The sequence below is a fragment of the Hakea prostrata genome, chromosome 3 (genome assembly GCF_041222555.1).
Source record: "Hakea prostrata isolate BN-2017 chromosome 3, UWA_Hpros_2, whole genome shotgun sequence".
Classification (NCBI taxonomy): Eukaryota; Viridiplantae; Streptophyta; class Magnoliopsida; order Proteales; family Proteaceae; genus Hakea; species Hakea prostrata.
In genome coordinates this window covers 53,444,425-53,464,142 of record NC_142602.1, presented here as the reverse complement: position 1 = coordinate 53,464,142, position 19,718 = coordinate 53,444,425, and the positions used below count along the sequence as shown (strand labels likewise).

The following is a 19,718-nucleotide window of genomic DNA, read 5'->3' as shown; positions in this document are numbered from 1 at the left end:
TTATCTTCCGCACTCATGTTATGATTGTTCATGATTATGTTATTGTTTATGTGGGAGGTTGATCACTCGATACCTGATCTTCGGGCTGTGGATCACACTCTCGGGTATGCCAGATAGGGTACCGGCTGGGAGGGCGTGACACTGAGTATTCCCGAGATTAGACTTAAATAGAGTAGCCACGACCTAAATTACAAAAACAGAATCAATTGGTCGATTGATTGGTCGACTGGTTCAGTCGACCAATGAGTCGACCAATCAGAACATCAACTTCAAAACAGGGAATTGAAGGCTCAGATCAAGTCCAAACATCAAGGGGTTTTGCACACACCTAAAGTGACATACCTAGTAGGTAGAAATGCCTTCGAACCAATACAGAGAGCACTCCAAGTCCATCAACTAATCCGATCTTCAACAGGGTGCAGTTTCCATAAATGGAACACTGACATCAACACTCAAGGACTTCAATCCAGCCACCAAGTCTTCTACTGAAATGGCCCAAAGCTGACTTCTTGCCTTACTTCGGGTTGCTGGACCTACAAACAACAGGGTTTCCAGGCCAAGGTTAGGGTTGGGTTTCACATCTTGTCTTTATGTATTCTTTCATATGATGAGATTGTAGATGTGTACATTATAACTTAATTGGGATTGTGATTGATTAGGTATGATTTGGGATTGGGGAATGTCCTTTTGACATTTCTGTCCTTGGACATCAGTGGGAATAGTATGGGATATTTCCGATGGTGCCCTTTGATGCTTTCCCGAATTATTGGTTGTCATACCTAGGACTTGTCTAACAGTGTTTGGCTAGGATGTCCCTGTTGTATCAGACCTGATTCGGAAGGGTATTGAAACCGAGTAACCCGTGATAGCAATGGAGATATATGGGCGCTCAAGACCGGTGAGTTATATCCGTGAAAGGACATGAATCACATTGTGGATACTCGTGAGAGGCCATTCATTGGTAAGGTCACATTTAGTAGACTTGGGCTCATGGGCGCTCAAGACCGGTAGCCAACCCGTGAGAGGACATGAGAGCTTTCCATCTATTATTTGTGGATGACCAATAGGGTTAATGAGTCCATAGTCCGAGTTGGTTGTAGCCATAGGATACACTGACTCTAGTGTGAAAGATACCGGAAAGGATTGCTCGGGGCGAGGAATGGACATATCTGGATCTAAGTTGATATAACCAAGTAGATAACTTGCATTTGGCTAGGCCTTACCTTGACATGCACCAATACTTAGACTAATGGTGATGTGAGAGAGTGGTGACCTAAACCCCAGCCATGGAATGTCCTGAGGGATGTAGGACCCAACTACCACCGACAGAGCCCAAGATGGTTGAGGGAGAGTGAATGACCTTCCCAAAGAAGTATGGTGCTATGACTTAACGCATGTATGCCTATAGAGACCAGCATACATAGAGTTAAACTCATACATGCATTGTCTGTCTCATATCATTTTGCATCATGCTATGTTTTTGCTATCATGTTATTTATGTTGTTATGGGATAGCTTGCCTTGTTGAGTTCTCTTGAACTCACTCCTTTTGTGCAAATATATTTTGTTAGATTATTCTACAGGTGTTGATGATTATGTCGGCCAGTACGAGGAAGCGCAAACCAATGAAGCATACTTCACTCAAGGTGCTAGCAGTTACGAAGATTACGGTGATGATCCCTCGTGTGATCATGATGCGTACCAGGATTAACACTACATTGGAGTGGAAGCGGCCGTGCTTAATTTCCGAAGTTTATGTCTATTGAGACATTCTTTATAAAGTACAACAAACTCTAGTTAAGTTAGATTATATCTTACTTTCTTTTGGAATCGGTTGTAATCTTTTTTTTGACTTTCGAGCTACATTTTCGCTGTAACCGTGGAGTGATATTCCGCCTCACTCTACTTTTTGATTTATTATATTGGTATCATTTCCGCACTCTGATGTTATTTCGTTATATTCCTTTGAAGTTCTAAATAATATTGATAACCCTGATTTAGTCTTGTTCTTGATTATATTATTGTGAATGTGGGAGGTTGATTTCCTCGATACTGATCTTTGGGGCTATGGATCACACACTTGGGTATGCCTGATAGGGTACCGGTTGGGTGGATGTGACACAACCTCTTGCACCTAACCCGAGTTTCTTTATTGTCTCCACCCTAGCACCACATAAAGTACTCACACCTGGCTTCTATTGGCAACATGAATAGTGGGAACATTCATGTCGATTCTCTTCACAATAGAGAAACTCATCTTGATTCCAAATCAACGCGACATCATGATTATGAATTGACCTACACAAAGTCATTCACAATCCGTCTCATCTCTGCTCGCCTTCAAAGCGCCAGAGGCGAATGCTCGTGTGAGTAAGCCATTCTCTTGCCTATTGACATATCTCGTTTTATGCTAAAAAAACACAATCACATAGAATGTGAAAAAATAAATGCTGGAATGAACTCATATTACTCAATAATAAGAAAGTTTCAGTACAAAAGTAAGTCACAATCTATGCAAGCCCAAGGCTTTTATATGAGAAATAAAAACATCCTTGGCGATAGGTTTGGTAAGAGGGCCAGCTACCATCTGACGAGTAGATATGTGCTTAAGTACAACTTTCTTTCTCGATATAATATCTCTAACAAAATGATATCTTAACTGTATATGTTTGGTCTTCCCATGATACTTGGGGTCCTTGACATAGCTAAGAGCTATCGTACTATCACAGTAGACAAGGGCAACCTCTTTGGATGTCAACACAAATCCAGTATGTTGTAGGAATCTCCTCAACCAAACAGCCTCTTGAACCACAGCTGAGCATACCAATTACTCTGCTTCCATGGTCGAGAGTGATATACAAGTCTGCTTCTTGCTACACCATAAAATGGCCCCACCATTCAGCAAGAAAGCATATCCAGAGGTTGATTTGTGCTCATTAATATCTCCAACCCAGTCAGCATCACTATAGCCAACTAACCGCAAATCCAATCCTTGGTAACACAGCATGTAGTTACTCATTCCTCTGAGATATCTTAATATCCTCTTGACCGCCTTCCAGTGTTCTATGCCTGGGTTTGATTGATACCGACTAACCAAACCCACTGCATAACAAATATCTGGCCTAGTACACATCATAGCGTACATAAGGCTACCCACTGCACTGGAATATGGAACTCTTTCCATCTTGGTTTTATCCTTTAGAGTCTTAGGACCCATATCAAGGCTCAAATGCAAACTCTTCTCCACTGGAGTATCTATTGGTTTGCAGTTGTGCATCTGATATCTTGTCAAGACACTGTCAATATAGGTCTCCTGAGATAAACCCAGTAATCTCTTTTGCCTATTTCTGACAATCTTGACACCAAGCACATAACTTGCTTCACCCATGTCCTTCATATCAAATATAGAGGACAACCATTTCTTAATGGTTTCCAATAGCTCCTTGCTATTGCTAGCCATGAGTATGTCATCTACATACAATGTCAGAATGACATAATTACCATCAGATCTCTTGGTGTAAACACAGTGTACTTATCGAACTGGCAAGACGTGGAGATCGATTGATCAATATGAATCCCGAGAGTGGATGGTTGACCACCGCCCCCTTGTCCTGGAGGCTCCTCGGCCGGGGAGGGGCTTGCTATCGTCACCTTTTCTCCCGGTGAATGTGAAAAAGAGTGACAAACCCTTTTTTTTTTTGGTCATAGGCTGGTCCAAAGAATGAGAGTCGGCTTCTTTAGACTACTCAGCGCCAACCGTGAACCATCAACAATAAGAAGGCGACTCCCATCAAGCCTGTCCATAAGCCTGTTCCTAAGAAATAGGGCCTTCCTCAAGTATGGAAAACCCATTTTCCATCACAGCTTGGTGGAAGCGCACATTTCATTGCCTAGATGCTTGCTTTAAGCCATATATGGACTTCTTGAGCTTGCACACTTTGCGCTCAAGTCCATTAGCTTCAATGCCTTAAGATTGGTCCATATAGATCTCTTCCTCAAGTTCTCCATTGAGAAAAGCAGTTTTTACATCCATCTGATAAAGCTCCAAGTCCAATTAAGCAACAATGGCTAGTATGAGGTGGATGGAGGCAAACCTAACCATAGGGGAAAAGTTTCCTCATAATCAACGCCCTCTCGTTGGGTGTAGCCCATAGCCACTAAACGAGCATTGAATTTCTCAATAGATTCATCCGCCTTTCTCTTGATCTTGAGAACCCACTAGTTCCCAATTGCCTTTCAGTCCTGTGGTAAGTCAACCAAGTCCCTTACATGATTAATTTTCATCAACTCCAACTCTTCCTTTATCGCTTTCAACCATTCCTTTGAGCTTGTCCCCACAAGAGCTTCCTGCATGCTCTTCGATTCATACTCGTCGACTGGAGTCATCTCATAGTCGATCTCTTCAGGAGTTACCATGTAGGCTTCATCCTCTATGTCGAAACGTCGACAAGGAACTAGCCCGCGCCCACTACGGCGCAAGTGCATGTCAAATTGCTCACCCTCTGAGGTAGTTATCACATCTGCTGTCACATCCACCCAGCCGGTACCCCATCGGGCATACTCGGGTATGTGATCCATAGTCCCAAGGATCAAGTATCGAGCAACCATGCCTCCCACATACGCGATAACACAATCATGAACAATAATAATCAAGGTAAAAGCATATAATAAACAAATCATGGATGAGGTAAACAAATAATCAGAGTGCGGAATAAAATAATACCAATATATATATAATCCAAAAGGAGAGAGAGAGGACGAAAAGTCACTCCCTCAATGGCAGCGGAAAGTAGATCATTCAAGTTAAGGTTACAAAACTAACTTCTAAAGAGTATATCAAAGAAAATTAAATTACAGATCCAGTCTTAAGAAGAATTCAAAATATAACACTAAACAAATGTTTCCTCGGTCACATATAGTATGTCCTCATAACTATAAATATCAGAAGTCCAGCACAGCTACTCCCACACCAATGTCGGGCTAATCTTGATGTGAAGCATAATCCTCTTCGGTACCCTCACCGTGATCTTCGTAGTAGCCACTACCTTGAGGGTAGTATGACTCATCATAGGGCGCCTCGAAGGACGTACCATCAGTCTCTTCAAAACCTGTGGAATAGTCTAACAAAACAATTGCACAAAAAGGAATGAGTTCAAAAGAACTCAGCAAGGCAGTTAATCCATAATACATAGGCCATATGATACAAGTCATAATATGATGCGAAATGATATGAGACAGATGATGCAAATATGATTCTAATTCTATATATGCTAGTCTCTAGGGTAGACATGCTTTAAGTCATAACACCATACTTCCTTGGGTAGGTCTCAAATCACTCTTCCCTCAACCATCTCGGTATCTTGGGTTCTCCGGTGGGAATTGGGTCCTGCATCCCTCGGGACAATCCATGGCTGGGGTTTAGGTCACCACTCTCTCACATCACCATTGGTATAAGTATTGGCGCCAAAACTTGTTGCTTGTATCTCAAGATATTACGCAAGTGTTCATATCGCAATCAAGTAATAAATGATAAGTAGAGTATTGATCCCTCGGAGAATTCCATCCTTAACTTTCAATGTAAAAGTAAAATTGATTTAAACAAAATTAACAAGATTGATTTGTGATTGACTAACTAAATAACCAAATGACAGGTAATTAAACGAAAGAACTAAAAAGGAGATTAAGCAATAGAAGGAACTTAGTGAGTGAAAAGAGTGTTGGGAATCAAGTTTCCCTTCCCCTGAATTTTATAATGCAAATACTAAAGTAATACTACAACCCCAAAATATATCAAGAACCTGGAATGAATGGCAGTATGGTATTTTCCAATACACATATGCTTAGCGTCCTAATTCAACATCTGCATATTGCTATGAAGAATTGAAATATGAATGCAATTTAAACCCAATTCCAATCATGGCAATGTGAGGTAATTGGGTATTCCTACCCAACCTACTAATTAACACAAACTAATTAAAGATTATGCTAACTCACACAATTCAACAAGCATCTATACTGCATTAACTTTCCAGTTAACTCAATCATAACAATCGTTCATGAAAGATTCATCAAGAACCGAAATTAATCAATATATATCATGCTGAATTCATTGACAACAAGTTGTATTGCAGTAAAACTAAAGAGCACATAATAGTTACATCTCAAAATGCAGGTTTAGGTACTACTATTGTAAAATCCGACCCTATTCTAACCCTGACCTGGCCTGGATTTTATACTGTTGCAGGTCCGAAGACCCGAAGTGGTGGTAGAAGAGACCTGTGGGCCCTCTTAGTGGATGATTCGATGCTTGATGCTGAGCCTATGGACATTGACAATGATGCCCCTCACTTGAGCACATTGTCAGTGTTGGGTGAAAATCTGCGCATCAATGAAGATTGAATTAGTTGAAGCACTTCCCGGAACCCCGTGATCAATCCAAAGGTATTTTCTGAAACTAGACTTGTTGATTGACTTGTAGGAGAAAACCCCGCTTGATTTGACCCTGTATAGCCTTCCGAATCCACTCCTAAAGTTGCTGTCATAGCTTGGTCGAGTGCTTGGTCGACTGATAGTCGACTAGCCAGTCGACCAAGAGTAATGGAATTCAATTTTGCACTAAATCTCTTCCCATTTTGCCCCTACCTTTTTGGAACTCGTGAATGAGGACCTAAACTAATCATTGGCACTCCAGAGCTCGAGGTTGGACACTCTCTTGGGCTATTCCTTGATGTTTGGGAAGATCTTTGACTCCAATCATTATTGTATACACTAATCATCAACTCAATGTATGATTTCTTCTATTCCTCTCCTAATCTATTCATGTTTCTATCAATTAATGATCATTGAAACCATGGCTGAAGTGCTGCAACCTTGCAAATACTTAACCATGAGTTTCCCCCTTTCAATTTCTTAATCCTTCCCCACTCTTGCTATGCTATGATTCAAATGAGATTAAATACACTCCATCACTTTGATTCTATTCAATCTAACCTATTTTTGATTCAAATCTGATATGTAGATACAAGATAAGCTTAGACTATAATGAAATTAGGATTCTAGCTTGATTCTTAACACTCATTTGATTGATTCTTATCATCCTTTTCAATTTCTATAAATTCCAATTTAATTCTTGCTAAGTATCATATAGAACCTAAAATTCGATTTGGGTATTTTTGATTTAACCGTTGGATCATTATGAAAATTTGTGTGTAGTATCCTCTTACTATTATAAACATGCCCTCCAAATTTCATGACGATCGGAGCACCGGAAGGGCAATTTCAGATCAAGCTTCCATTGCTATCCTGAAGATAACAAGTCTTGGTCGACTGCTTGGTCGACTGACAGTCGACCAAGCCAGTCAACCAAGACTTGTTAAGGCCCTGTACTCAGCCAATTTGATCCGTTTGAACCCCAATTCAATTGTTTTCTTCTCTGACATTAATTGTATGATTATCTAGGGTATCAACACTGATTTTGGGACCATACTTGGTAATCATTGAATCTATTTACAACTTGATTAAGGTAAGGACAGTCGTTAACTCAAGTATGTTAATTATACCAACATGCTTACATTATGGGAACTTAATGGTTATGTTCATATGAGTAATCCTTTACTATACATGATTGTTATGTGTTTTCTTATCAATAATAGAATGTATATACCATTTAGAATATCATGTTCAGTTTTACTTTATGATTCATGTATGATCAATCATGTTATGATATGTATTTGTTTATATGATGAATCATTGATTTAGTATAATATGATGAGATTGAGATTGTGATTGACTACGTATGACTTGGGATTGGGAGGTGTCCCTTCGACACTTTTGTCCTTAGACATCGGAGGGAGTAGTATGGGATATTCCCCGAAGGTATCCATCGACGCTTTCCTGGGTTATTGGATGACATGAATAGGATTGTCTAGGTGTATGGTTAGGATTTCCCTTGTCGTATCAGACCCGAATCGGAAGGGTATTGAGATCGAACGACCCTTGGTAGATTATGGTTGAAGGGCGCTCAAGACCGGTATCCACTCCGTGAGAGGACTTGAACTATATTGCGGATACCCGAAAGGGGCCATTTATTGGTAGGGTTGCATATAGATAGACTTGGGCTCACGGGCGCTCAAGACCGGTAACCAACCCGTGAGAGGACGTGAGAGCTTCCCATTTACTATATGTGGATGACCAATAGGGTTGATGAGTCCGTAATCCGGGATTACACTGACTCTAGTGCAAAGGATACCGGAAAGGATCACCAGGGGCGAGGAATGGACATATCTGGATCTGACATGATATGACTTAGTAGATGACTTGCATTGGGCTAGGCTTTACTGTGACATGCGCCAGTACTTATGCCAAATGGTGATGTGAGAGAGTGGTGACTAAATCCCAAACCATGGTTTTTGAGATGACCTTATCGAACTTCCCCCGGGCAGACCCAATATATCTTATGATTGAGGGGGAGTGACTGACGACCCAAAGAAGTATGGTGCCATGACTTAAAGCATGTCTACCTTAGAGACTAGCATACTTAAGATTTAAATCATATTTCATCATTGTCTCATATCATATTGCATCATATTTTGACTTGTGTTGGATGAACTGTGGATTATGAAACGACTTGCCTTGCTGAGTTCTTTTGAACTCATTCCTTTTGTGCGATTTGTTAGATTATACTGCAGGTACAGAAGACCTTGATGGCACGTCCTATGACACGAGCTATGATCCCGCATACTACCCTTCGGGTGATGGCTACGCGGAGAGTCAGGATTGCTATACCGAGGAGGATTATAGTGCGTACCAGGGTTAGCCCCACATTAGTGAGGGAGCGGCCACGTTGGGTTTACTTCATCCATACTTTCAAAGAGGATATCATTAGGATAGAGGAAACCTATTTGTAGGCCCGATTTCCCTGGATGACTGTAATCATTTGGATTTTCTCTCTCTAGTTCCTATAGATTTGTTCATAACACAGGTTGTAACTTAACTTGATTTACCACTGTTCCGTTGATTGTGAAGGAGTGACTTCTGATCACTCTTTCTCTTTGAGATTTTGTTACTTATAAGTTGTCACTTAATGTTTCCGCACTCTGATTAATTACCCTTTTCTCATTCATTTGATCTATTTATTGTTTACTTTATACATTGATTATATTGTTCATGATTATGTTATCGTGTATGTGGGAGGCATGGCCGCTCGATCTAGATCTTCGGGCTGTGGATCACATCCCGGGTATGCCAAATAGGATACCGGCTGGGTGGATGTGACAACTATCATCCCAACACAGCTCAAGTTTAGCCCATAACAGAATTCCAAAACACAGCAGTAGTTATAGTTAACATTAAGCTAGAAGATGAGAAAATAAAGTTATAAAAATGAAAAGAAACTAAAGCTTCAATTCTTCCACAAGAGCTCCAGCCTTCTTCTCCAGCAGATCATCTTCTCCATAAGCCTTCCCTTGCTTCTGCATGAGTCAGTTCTGCCTCTCCTCTCCTCTCAGCCGTGTCCTCTCTTTCCCCTTGGCCGTGTCTTGCAATCTCCCTCCTTGCCCACGTTTTTGCTTCCTTTTCTCCTCTTTTCTCCACTTCTTCTCCCCCCAAAGTCCTAGGTTAAAATTGGCTTGTAGGATTAGAACATTTTCCTTTGATATCAACGGCTGAGATCTTTCATGGAATGACAAGAAGAAAGTCCATTAAGTTAGCCCTTTTTGGTAATTTTCAGTTGAATTGGATCTATGAATATTCTGCTCCGTATTGCTGCAGCAAAGTTAGAGGACAAATTCTTCTTCTATTATGGATCTTCACCTACATTTTTCAAGAGAAGATGATTAATCAAGTTCATCCATTAATCTGAAGGGAAATTCATGTAAGAGTGACAATAATGACCTATACAAGATGCAACATGTTAAGACTCAATAAGAAAACATCTAATGAATAATAACACTAAAACAAAGATAAAATACTCCTAAATCAAGCCATCTCAAGTATAAAGTTACCAATCTTAACTCTATTTCATGGAGTTATCACACCCCCAAACTTAAGACATTGCTTGACCTCGAGCAATAAAGACAAATGAAAACACCAACTAACTACTAATGAAAGCATTAAGAAATTAAAAGAAAAGAAAAGCAAACAATCTGGCTTAATCATGCAATAGGATGGGTGTTAGATAGAAGTTGCTTCTCAATCTTTTTCTAATTTTTTAGATCCAAAACGTCTGTCCAATAACATTTAGATGTCATACTTTACTCATAAGAATGCCCTTAAGTGTGTGTGTGTGTGAAAGTTAAGAATCTTGCCCCAGATTACTCTAGTCCAGCTGAATCATGGTCCTCAAGTTTAGTTCATTGATATAATATGTTGACCAAATGATTACCTCTCCACTAATTAGGGACCCATATCCTTTTACACCCCCAAGAACTCGTTTCATAGTATTTTGAGCATTTGACCCCCAAACTTATTCTTTATGAACCTTTTTTTTTTTTAACTGCTGTTGTCATTCTGTCTTTTTACGCGAATATCGCTCATTTGTGATGAAGATACCCAGTTACTCAACAAGATCACAAACAAGAGTGCCTTTGCATGCTCATATTTCGGGCCACTATTGACATAAAAAATACACATGGGTTACATGCATATTCCTAGTTACTAGGCAACCCAAATCAGCAGAGCATAATTCTTTCTTTTTTTTTTTTTTTTTTTTTTTTTTTGGACAATATATATATATATATATATATATATATATATATATATATATATATATATCATACTACTATAATAAAAGCATGTACTCTATCTTTTTCGCAAATCTTTTTCTGTCCTTTTCTGTCCATAGAATTCTTCTAAATACCAATAATGTTGTACTATTTGTTATTTCTTTAGTTATTTTTGCAAGGATAATTTGGACTTTGTAGTCATGAATTATTATGAATTTATCCTTAATTTTAATCCCGATTTCTCTCTTGACCTCTTTCAATCTCTCTCAAAGTCTGTCGCTCTATTCCTCTCCCTCTCGAACTCTCTCTGAATCTTTCTCTCTCTCGAACTCTCTCTAAATCACCACTATCTCTCATGACCTCTCTCAATCTCAGTCTCTCGCTCTCTATATCCCTCTCCCTCTCGATCTCTCTCAATCTTCTCTCACGAATTGGGAAGACAAAGCAAGGGCTTCAATACAAGGTTAGTTGATAGACCTCTATTGATCTCTTTCGATCTCTCTCAATCTCAGGGATTCCCAGCTGCTTTGTTGCACTTGGTGGAAGTCGAATTTGATCAGTATTATATTGTGTTCTTAAATTTAGCCTTATTTTGCCTGTTTTGTTTTTCTCTACTTCCTGTTTTTGCAAGCCAGAAAAAGCTTGAAATTGACAATGAGTCTCTTTTAATCTCATTCAAAATTTCCAATTAATTCCTTTAATCCATGTGCATTTGTCTTAAAAGTAGTAATTCGTGTCTCTTCAATATGTTGTTCGGCATCTATACGTCTTAGTTTATTGAGAGAGTATTTGCTTTATGATGTATGCATCAATGACTTACCAGGTTTTGATTCATTCGTCAAGTTAAAGATGCATGATGTTCCATCCTATTTTATTTGTCCAATCTCTTAGGAAATCATGAAAGATCCAGTAACTCCACCTTCGGGGATAACTTCGACAGGGAGTTCATAGAGAGATGGATTCTCTCGGCAACAACAAAGACTAACCCTTATTGACAGATCCAATGATTTTGGCATAAAATCCCTATAATTTTGCATGGTCATGATGAGAACCAGAGTCAAAATATCCAGAAAATTAAACATAGAAAGATACGAAACGATCGTGTGAGAACTATCTTTATAGCGTAACGCATGGATTTGGGGTTTAGTGTAAAGATTAATGATTGGAGCTCTATTCAAACTCCATCTTTTATGGGCATATTATCAGGATTTCACTCAAACTCAAGAGTTAAAGAATATGAATAATACAAGGGGTTTCAAATGGATTTTAGGGTTTTACTTCTTGAGTTTGAGTTTGAGTGAAATAGTGATGATATGCATGTGAAGATGAAGCTTGAGTAGATCTCCGTGTAAGGAAATCAGAAACGCCAAGTAGAGGAATGAAACGTTGCTATACCGATTATTACTTCAAAATTATCGGCAACGAGCAAAGAACATTAGAAGGAACTTGAAAAGAAGACGAATTAGGTTTTAGTTAAAATCAGTGAAATCTCGGAACATGATATCATAAAAAGAAGACGATAATCAATGAAAAAAACTCTAAAGAGAAGAAAGGAGAGTGATGAAAGAAAGAAGAAAAAGCTGCCATTGTTAGAACTCCAAGAAGCTTACCCTGTGCAACACAAAGGACGGGGATTTTCTTCAATGATCTTCGCCTTGAGAGTGAAGCACAACAACGACAATTTCGAACGAAAAGTCCGATGAAGCTGGATGAGCAAGGAAATATCTTTCTATAAGGTGGATTTATATCCTACAAATAGGGAAAATAAATATTTTCAAGTTCAAGATGCATGATGTTCCATCCTATTTTATTTATCCAATCTCTTTGGAAATCATGAAAGATCCAGTAACTCCACCTTCCAGGATAACTTCGACAGGGAGTTCACAGAGAGATGGATTCTCTCTGGCAACAACAGCACTAACCCTTATTGACAGATACTGATTTGACCCTAAACCACGCCCTTCGAGGATTGATCCAAGCATGGTGCACTCTCAATGCTTCCAAAGGCAATGAATCCCAACACCACAGACTCCAGTTTGTGAAGCCCAGATCTTCAAACTTCTTAAAGAAGGTAAGGTTGTTCAACATAGAATGAGATGCCTCAAGAGTCTTTGTCCCATCGCCAGTGAATGCGAGAGGAACGGAGATGTCTGGAATATGCAGGTGCAGTTGAGTTCTTGGCTTCAATTGTATTAAGCGGGAGTCCAAGCGCGAGTTGTAGAGCCAGTGATGAAGCTCTATACGTACTTCAGCGTCGACAGATATCAGAGGTTGGACTCAAGAAACTTATTGGCAAAAATGGTGAATTCATTGAGACCTTGATGTGGGTTTTGCAACATGGGAGTAACTCATCACGTACTTACTCTGCATTGCTTCTCAAATCCATGTTCGAGGTGTCTGATCCGAATTTCTTGATGACCTTGCGAGTAGAACATCTTGTTCATCTCTGTGAACGTTTTGCGTAACATATCTTGCAGCAGGCATCCAGGGCTTCATTGCAGATCATAGTTGAACTCTGTCAATGGAGTCGAAACAGGATCAAAGCCGTGGAAGCTGGTGCAGTTTCGGTGTTGATTGAGATACTTCTACAGACAACATAGAAGAGAGATTCTGAGATGGTGTTGGTGGTGTTGGATCAACTGTGTGGATGCGCAGAAGGGAGAGCGGAGTTGTTAGGTCATGGAGCTGGAATTGTTGTGGTGTCCAAGAAGATACTTAGGTTTCACAAGTGGCCACTGATAGAGGAGTTAAAATGTTGTTTTCCATATCGAGGTTCTGTGGGACTTCATGTGTTCTTCAGGAGATGTTGCAAGTTGGGGTTGCTTCCAAGTTGTGTTTGTTGCTGCAGGTGGATTATAGCCTCAATACCAAAGAGAAGGCCAAGGAGATGCTTAAGTTGCATTCTAGGGTTTGGAAGAACCCTTCCTGTATCCCTGTCCATTTACTACGTTCTTATCCATCCTCTTAATCAGTGCATTCTCAGGCACAGAAAAAGTGGGAATGTACGTGAAAGAAGTTAATTTCGTGTACATAATCTTTTTCTTTTTTTTCCTGGTGCAAAATTCTGTGTAGAAAATCAGATAACTAAAGAAATACTTGGGCACGAGAATTTGTATCTGACTTTTATAGAAAAATGTCAAATGAAGCTGTTTCAGACAATTTTTGTTTATTTTTTGTTTTTTATTTTTTTTTATTTTTTTAATTAATGTTTTCAAGCGTATGATCCAGCGTTTTTAGAAGGAAGCTGCTAAGATGAACAAAAAGTCATTCAAGTCCGCCTGGGTTCTGGACTGAAGGGCGAGCGTGAGCATGCTATCACCATCGACAATGCCTTGTGGAAGTTCGAGATCACAAAATACTACTACACAGTTATTGATGCTCCTGGGCATCGTGACTTCATCAAGAACATGATCACAGGTACATCACAGGCTGATAGTGCTGTCCTTATCATTATTCTACCACTGGAGGCTTTGAAGTTGGTATCTTCAAAGATGGTCAGACCCGTGAGCATGCCTTGCTTGCTTCACCCTTGGTGTCAAGCAGATGAGTTGTTGCTGCAGCAAGCTGATCAGGATTTCCTCTTCAATTTGTTAGTTTGTCTTTTGATAGTTATATTAACTTTAGACTATTTTGATAAGAATTCACTTAGCATGTTCTTGAGTAGTTGAGTACGCTTCTAAAGCATCTGCTTATTTCTTTTAACGGAAGGCTTTTCTTTTCTATTTCTGGTTGAACTTTTACTATATCTTTTTTCCTAATGTCCTACACATAGTGGTGCTTAAAAGTGTTTACACGCTATGAATTATATCGTCAAGGTAATCCCATCCTAATAAAATGCATATGCAACATTTTCATTTGGTTAAATGTGTTTCTTTATGGAGATTGGGTGGTTATCTACAATTTTTTGGAAGTTTTAAGGTGGTTATCTAGCATCTCATCAATTGTCTTGGAAACTCACCAAATTTGGCAACACCTAGAAATAGCAAGCATAGAACTACAGTTTGACCATATCACGGTGTAGTATAATCTATTGTTCATTTTTAGAACCTTGCAACAATACAAGAAAATATTAATTTTTCATGCACTAGCAATATAGCTTTAGATAAAAGACTTGTAAATTTCATGTTTAACTTGATGGTCTTTAGCTCAAATTGGTAGAGCATTTGGAATATAAGTGTGTTCCAAAAGATGGTGGTTTGAATCCACCAAGCCCTTTTTAGTCTACTTTTCATAGTAAAATTAATTATGTTCATCATAATTTATATAATTTAAATGATGTTTTCTCTTTTTCTATCTTCTCATTCTTTTATTTTTGTCTACTTTTCTATAACTCTTGGTTATATGGTTCACAAAAAAAATTGGATGCTTATGTTCTCTTGACATCTCTATTGTATGGTTAAATATTATAACCCTAAGTACCTTTAAATGAATTGTAAAGTATGACAAATAGTTTTTCAAGAATAATCAGTTGACAAAATCATGGTAGCAAACAATTTCTAAAATGATGTGGTTCATATGACAAAATATTGATATCAATTCCAAATGACCCTAAATACTAAATTCAATACAAAGAAGAACAAAACCCTAAGGTTTGGTAATACTTTTTTTTTAATGCCAAATAAAGCCATCAAGTCATGTTCCATTCGATTTTCGAAAGGAACTTATGTCTTTAACATTAATTCATTCAATTATGGCCCAAGAATCTTCGCTACTCATAGTTCTATCTAATTAGGATAAATGCGAGAAATCCACGTGCATTTGCACGTAAATGTTCTAACTAGTATATATATATATATATATATATATATATATATATATATATATATATATATATATATATATATATATATATATATGCTCATATTCCAGGTCATTGTTGACGTAAAAAATACACATGGGTTACATGCATATTCCTGGTTACTAGACAGCTCAAAACAGCAAAGCATTATTCTTATGGGGTAAGGGAGGGGGTCAAACCTTAGCCAACTTACAATGCACAAAAATTCTTGGAAATACCCAAATGGGGACTCCTAATCTGTAAGTCTCAAGGTTCTCATTCAACCAATTCTAAAATCCTAAACTCTCACATTGATCCAACTTTTACAAGGTTCTCCAGAGCTTGAAACATCACTTGGTGCATCAAATAATATGACATCACAGAAATGAGTAAATGCAGACATCAGATCATTATAGCAGACTTGTGCTAAGATCCCCAACAAAATCAGATTAAGAGGCACTGACATTCTCATTCATTAACAACCATCCAAATTACATGACAAGTCAGATTGACTACACAAAACATTTTCAAAACAAATATGTACAAACAAAATGACAAGATAACATAAGCAAGCATAGTACCCCCAAACTAAATAGGAGCAGTGTCCTCACAGCGAAAGAAAGGAAAAGAAAGTAAGGTAATAAAAAGAAAAACAAAGTAAAAGAAGAAAGAGAACAGAACACAAGGCTAGCCCCTAACAACCAATACTAAACTCAAACACACAACCACGATAAGGATGATCAAACAAAAACAAACACATCAGACTACATAAAGGTAAAAGACTATAGAAAATAACTACAACTAATCAAACAAACATATGGTATATAGGGAATGAAGGAAAAAAAAAAAAAAAAAAAAAAAAAATAGAGTAGTGCTGAAAAGAACAAAAAACAAACAAAAACAAATGAGATAGTAATTATATGTAGATGAACAGAATGAATGAATAAACAAAAACACACAAATATACCTAGGAGATGCAGAAACAAACACACACAAAACTAAAGAACAAAATTTGAATAGAGGAACACAAACAACACGAAACACACAACAATCAAAAATAAATTCAAAATAGGGAACAAACGAAAGGCTAGAGTGAGAACACTTAGCGGTTTCAGAGAAATGGTGTTGTGGGGTGTTGTAGCTGTGATGGCAAGCAACTTGAGCAACCCAAATAAACAAGCTGGCTGGAACCGTTGCAGTAGGGAGGAACCTTAGAGACGGAAATCGCAGTGGGAGTGTGGGCGGATGTTAGGGGTTTAGTTGGGTAAGCATGAAGGGTCACTCATGCTGCAGAATGTGGGCAAGGGTAAGTGATGGTGTGCAGATGGAGGTATCGTTGTGGTTGAGCAGAGAAGAGGAAGAAGGGAGAGTGCAGAGACGATGGTGAATCGGTTAGGTTTGTGGTTTTTTCGGTGGGTTGTGGTGTTAAAAGGGTTGGTTCAATGTTTGGTTGGTTGAAACTAGGTTTGGTCAAGATGGGTTAGTAGTGGGTTGAGAGTGGTTTAGAGATGTGGTTTTGAGTTTTGAAAATGATGGGTTTAATGGGTTAGGGTTGGTATTGGTTTAAAATGGTTTAAAAATGGGTTCGAGTCAGTATGGGTCAGCAATGGTTTAAGAGAGGTTTAGAAGTGTAGAAACGATGGGTTGGTTGGGTTTGAGGTTAAACCGGGTCAAGTGAGTGGTTTTATCCTTGCTGCGATGTTGCTGTAGCATTTCTACAGCAACGAACACAGAATGCTATTTTTAGCAGAGAAAGCAAGACCCGTAGCTAGTGAACAAAACTTTGTTGCAGCAAAGCTATGACAAAGATAGTGAAATCTGCTGAGTACTGACACACGCTTTGTTCAGCAGTTTGGTTTATTGCCCAATTTGGCAAAACAACCACTCAATCTCTTTTTTATTACCCACACTTTGCAAATCAAAAATACATGTCAGCAAGTATCTGTCAGTTTTACATCACAAATTGTAAAACTACCCATGACTTTATTAAACACCTAATGAACTAATAGCCAACAACTAAACCAAAAATAATGAAATCTGGGTGGCCTCCCTTCTTTTTAAGCATCTTGAAGGATGATTGAAGATTTGTCCCGCTCCAATGGTGCACCCAATAATGCTAGATTCACTACATGCTCTAGTTCCCAAGGCCATTTAATGATGTCTTCTTGCGCACTTTCCATAATTGGACTCAAACTCCTTTGCTGCTTCACATACCGATTGCTACATTTCTCCAACCAAATTTTAAGCTTTAATACTGAAGGATTGATCCCGTTGATCTCTACTATACTCCATCCCATTGCTCTTCTACACTTCTTCATCACTTCAAGTAGCATATCATCCTGCTCCTTTGTCAGCAGTGCTTAAACAAAAACATGGAGTGTTATGGCTGCATCCAAATGGGCATACTGAGAGTGTTTTGAAAGAGGTATGAACTCTAACATAGGTGGCTCTTCAATTGGTGGTTTAGGGGCTTTAGTTTCAAGCTCAAATAATACAAGAGACTCAAATCTACTCCCACTCAATGCCTTAGCTGGTCTTTGCCTCTAAACAATCCATATATCTACTTGCTTCATCTTCCACTTGTTCAATTTCTATTGCCAATGAAAGCGCTAGTGGGTTTTTAATATACTCTTTCTCCAACTCTTCGGAAACCAGCTCTTCAATGACATCCACAACAAAGCACTCTTCTATTGCATCTGGAGATCTAGGATTTTCTATATCACTTGGCAATGATCCTTGAGATCGATTACTTAAAGCACTAGCCAACTATCCTACTTGAGTCTCCAAATTTCTCAATGAAGATGCTTGACTCTAAATCATTGCATCATTCTTTGTCATATACTCCTTCAATAGAAGCTCTATTGATGAAGAGGGTTCCACAGGCTGAGTCTTCACTTGCTGTTGAGCACTTGGAAGCTGATAAGGTCGAGTTGGGATAGAAGATGGGCCTACATTCTGTCCTTGAGCATTCCAAAAGAAATTAGGGTGCTGCCTCCAACCAGGATTATAAGTGTTGGAATATGAGTTATTAGTAAGCAAATTATGGGTTAGATGGACAGCTATCAAAGACATGCTCACCACCACAATATGTAGACGAGACGGCTGTATTTTGTTGAGTTTGTACAGCTGTAGCCAAGTTTACGGATTTTAACACACTAGTTAGGGATGACACTTGTGCAGTTAAAGGTGGCACTGCATCTAACTCATAAATCCCTGCCACTCTCTTATTTGCAGCACCTCTCTCAGCTGGCCATTGGCAGTTGTTGTTGGCCATTCTCTCCAAGATCTCATAAGCTTCATTGTAAGACTTTGCCAATATAGCCCCATTTGCTGATGCATCCACTATGGATCGAGTTTGTCCACTTAAATCATAGTAGAAAGTCTCCATTTGAATCCAATGAGGAATACCATGGTGAAGACATTTACGCAAGAGCTCCTTAAATCTTTCCCATGCTTCATGCAAAGATTCACTATCCATTTGTTGAAAACTAGTGATATCATATTTGAACTTGGCATTCTTTGTTGCAGGGAAGTACTTCATCAAGAACTTCTCTACTAAATCTTTCCATGTGGCTACTGATTGTGGAGGTAAGGAGTTTAACCATGCTCTCGCTCTATCCCGCAATGAGTAAGGGAATAGCTTCAATCTCAAGGCTTCTTCAGTTGTTCTAGTTATCTTAAAAGAATCACTTACTTCCATGAAGAGTCTAAGATGGAGGTAACGATCTTCTGTTGGCATACCACTGAATTGTCCCTCAGTTTGAAATCATTTGGAATATCACTGGCTTAAGTTCAAAATGTAGTGCTTGAATATCTGGCCGTACTATGCTTGGATTCAGCTCATGTAACATGGGGACATCATACTCTCTGATGGCTCTATTTTTATCTTCATCCTCATCTGCCATATTATTCTCAATATTATTCAACCCATTTCTCACTGCTTCAGCCATTGTTTGACCTACTGCTAAACCTCGCTACTCCCTTCTTCTAGCTCGAAATGTCCTTTCTATTTCGAAGTCAAAGGGCACCAATTCTTGATCAGGCAGCGTGTTCAAACAAGGGTAAAAGCACCTGGGAATAAAAGAACCTGGAATGAATGGCAATATGGTATTTTCCAATACATATATTCTTAGCATCCTAATTCAACATCTCCATATTCCTATAAAGAATTGAAATATGAATGCAATTTAAACCCAATCCCAATCATGGCAACGTGAGGTA

General features: G+C 38.8%; 1 non-coding gene and 1 pseudogene across 1 annotated transcript; both read left to right on the top strand.

Annotated features, from left to right (window-relative positions):
• Positions 1-11,569: 11,569 nt before the first annotated feature.
• Positions 11,570-13,688, top strand: LOC149022477 (E3 ubiquitin-protein ligase PUB23-like; annotated as a pseudogene).
• A 5,213-nt stretch (positions 13,689-18,901) lies between these two features.
• Positions 18,902-19,008, top strand: LOC149022476 (small nucleolar RNA R71). The gene has a single exon (XR_016172594.1). It is a non-coding gene; the product is annotated as a small nucleolar RNA R71 (small nucleolar RNA).
• Positions 19,009-19,718: the final 710 nt, after the last annotated feature.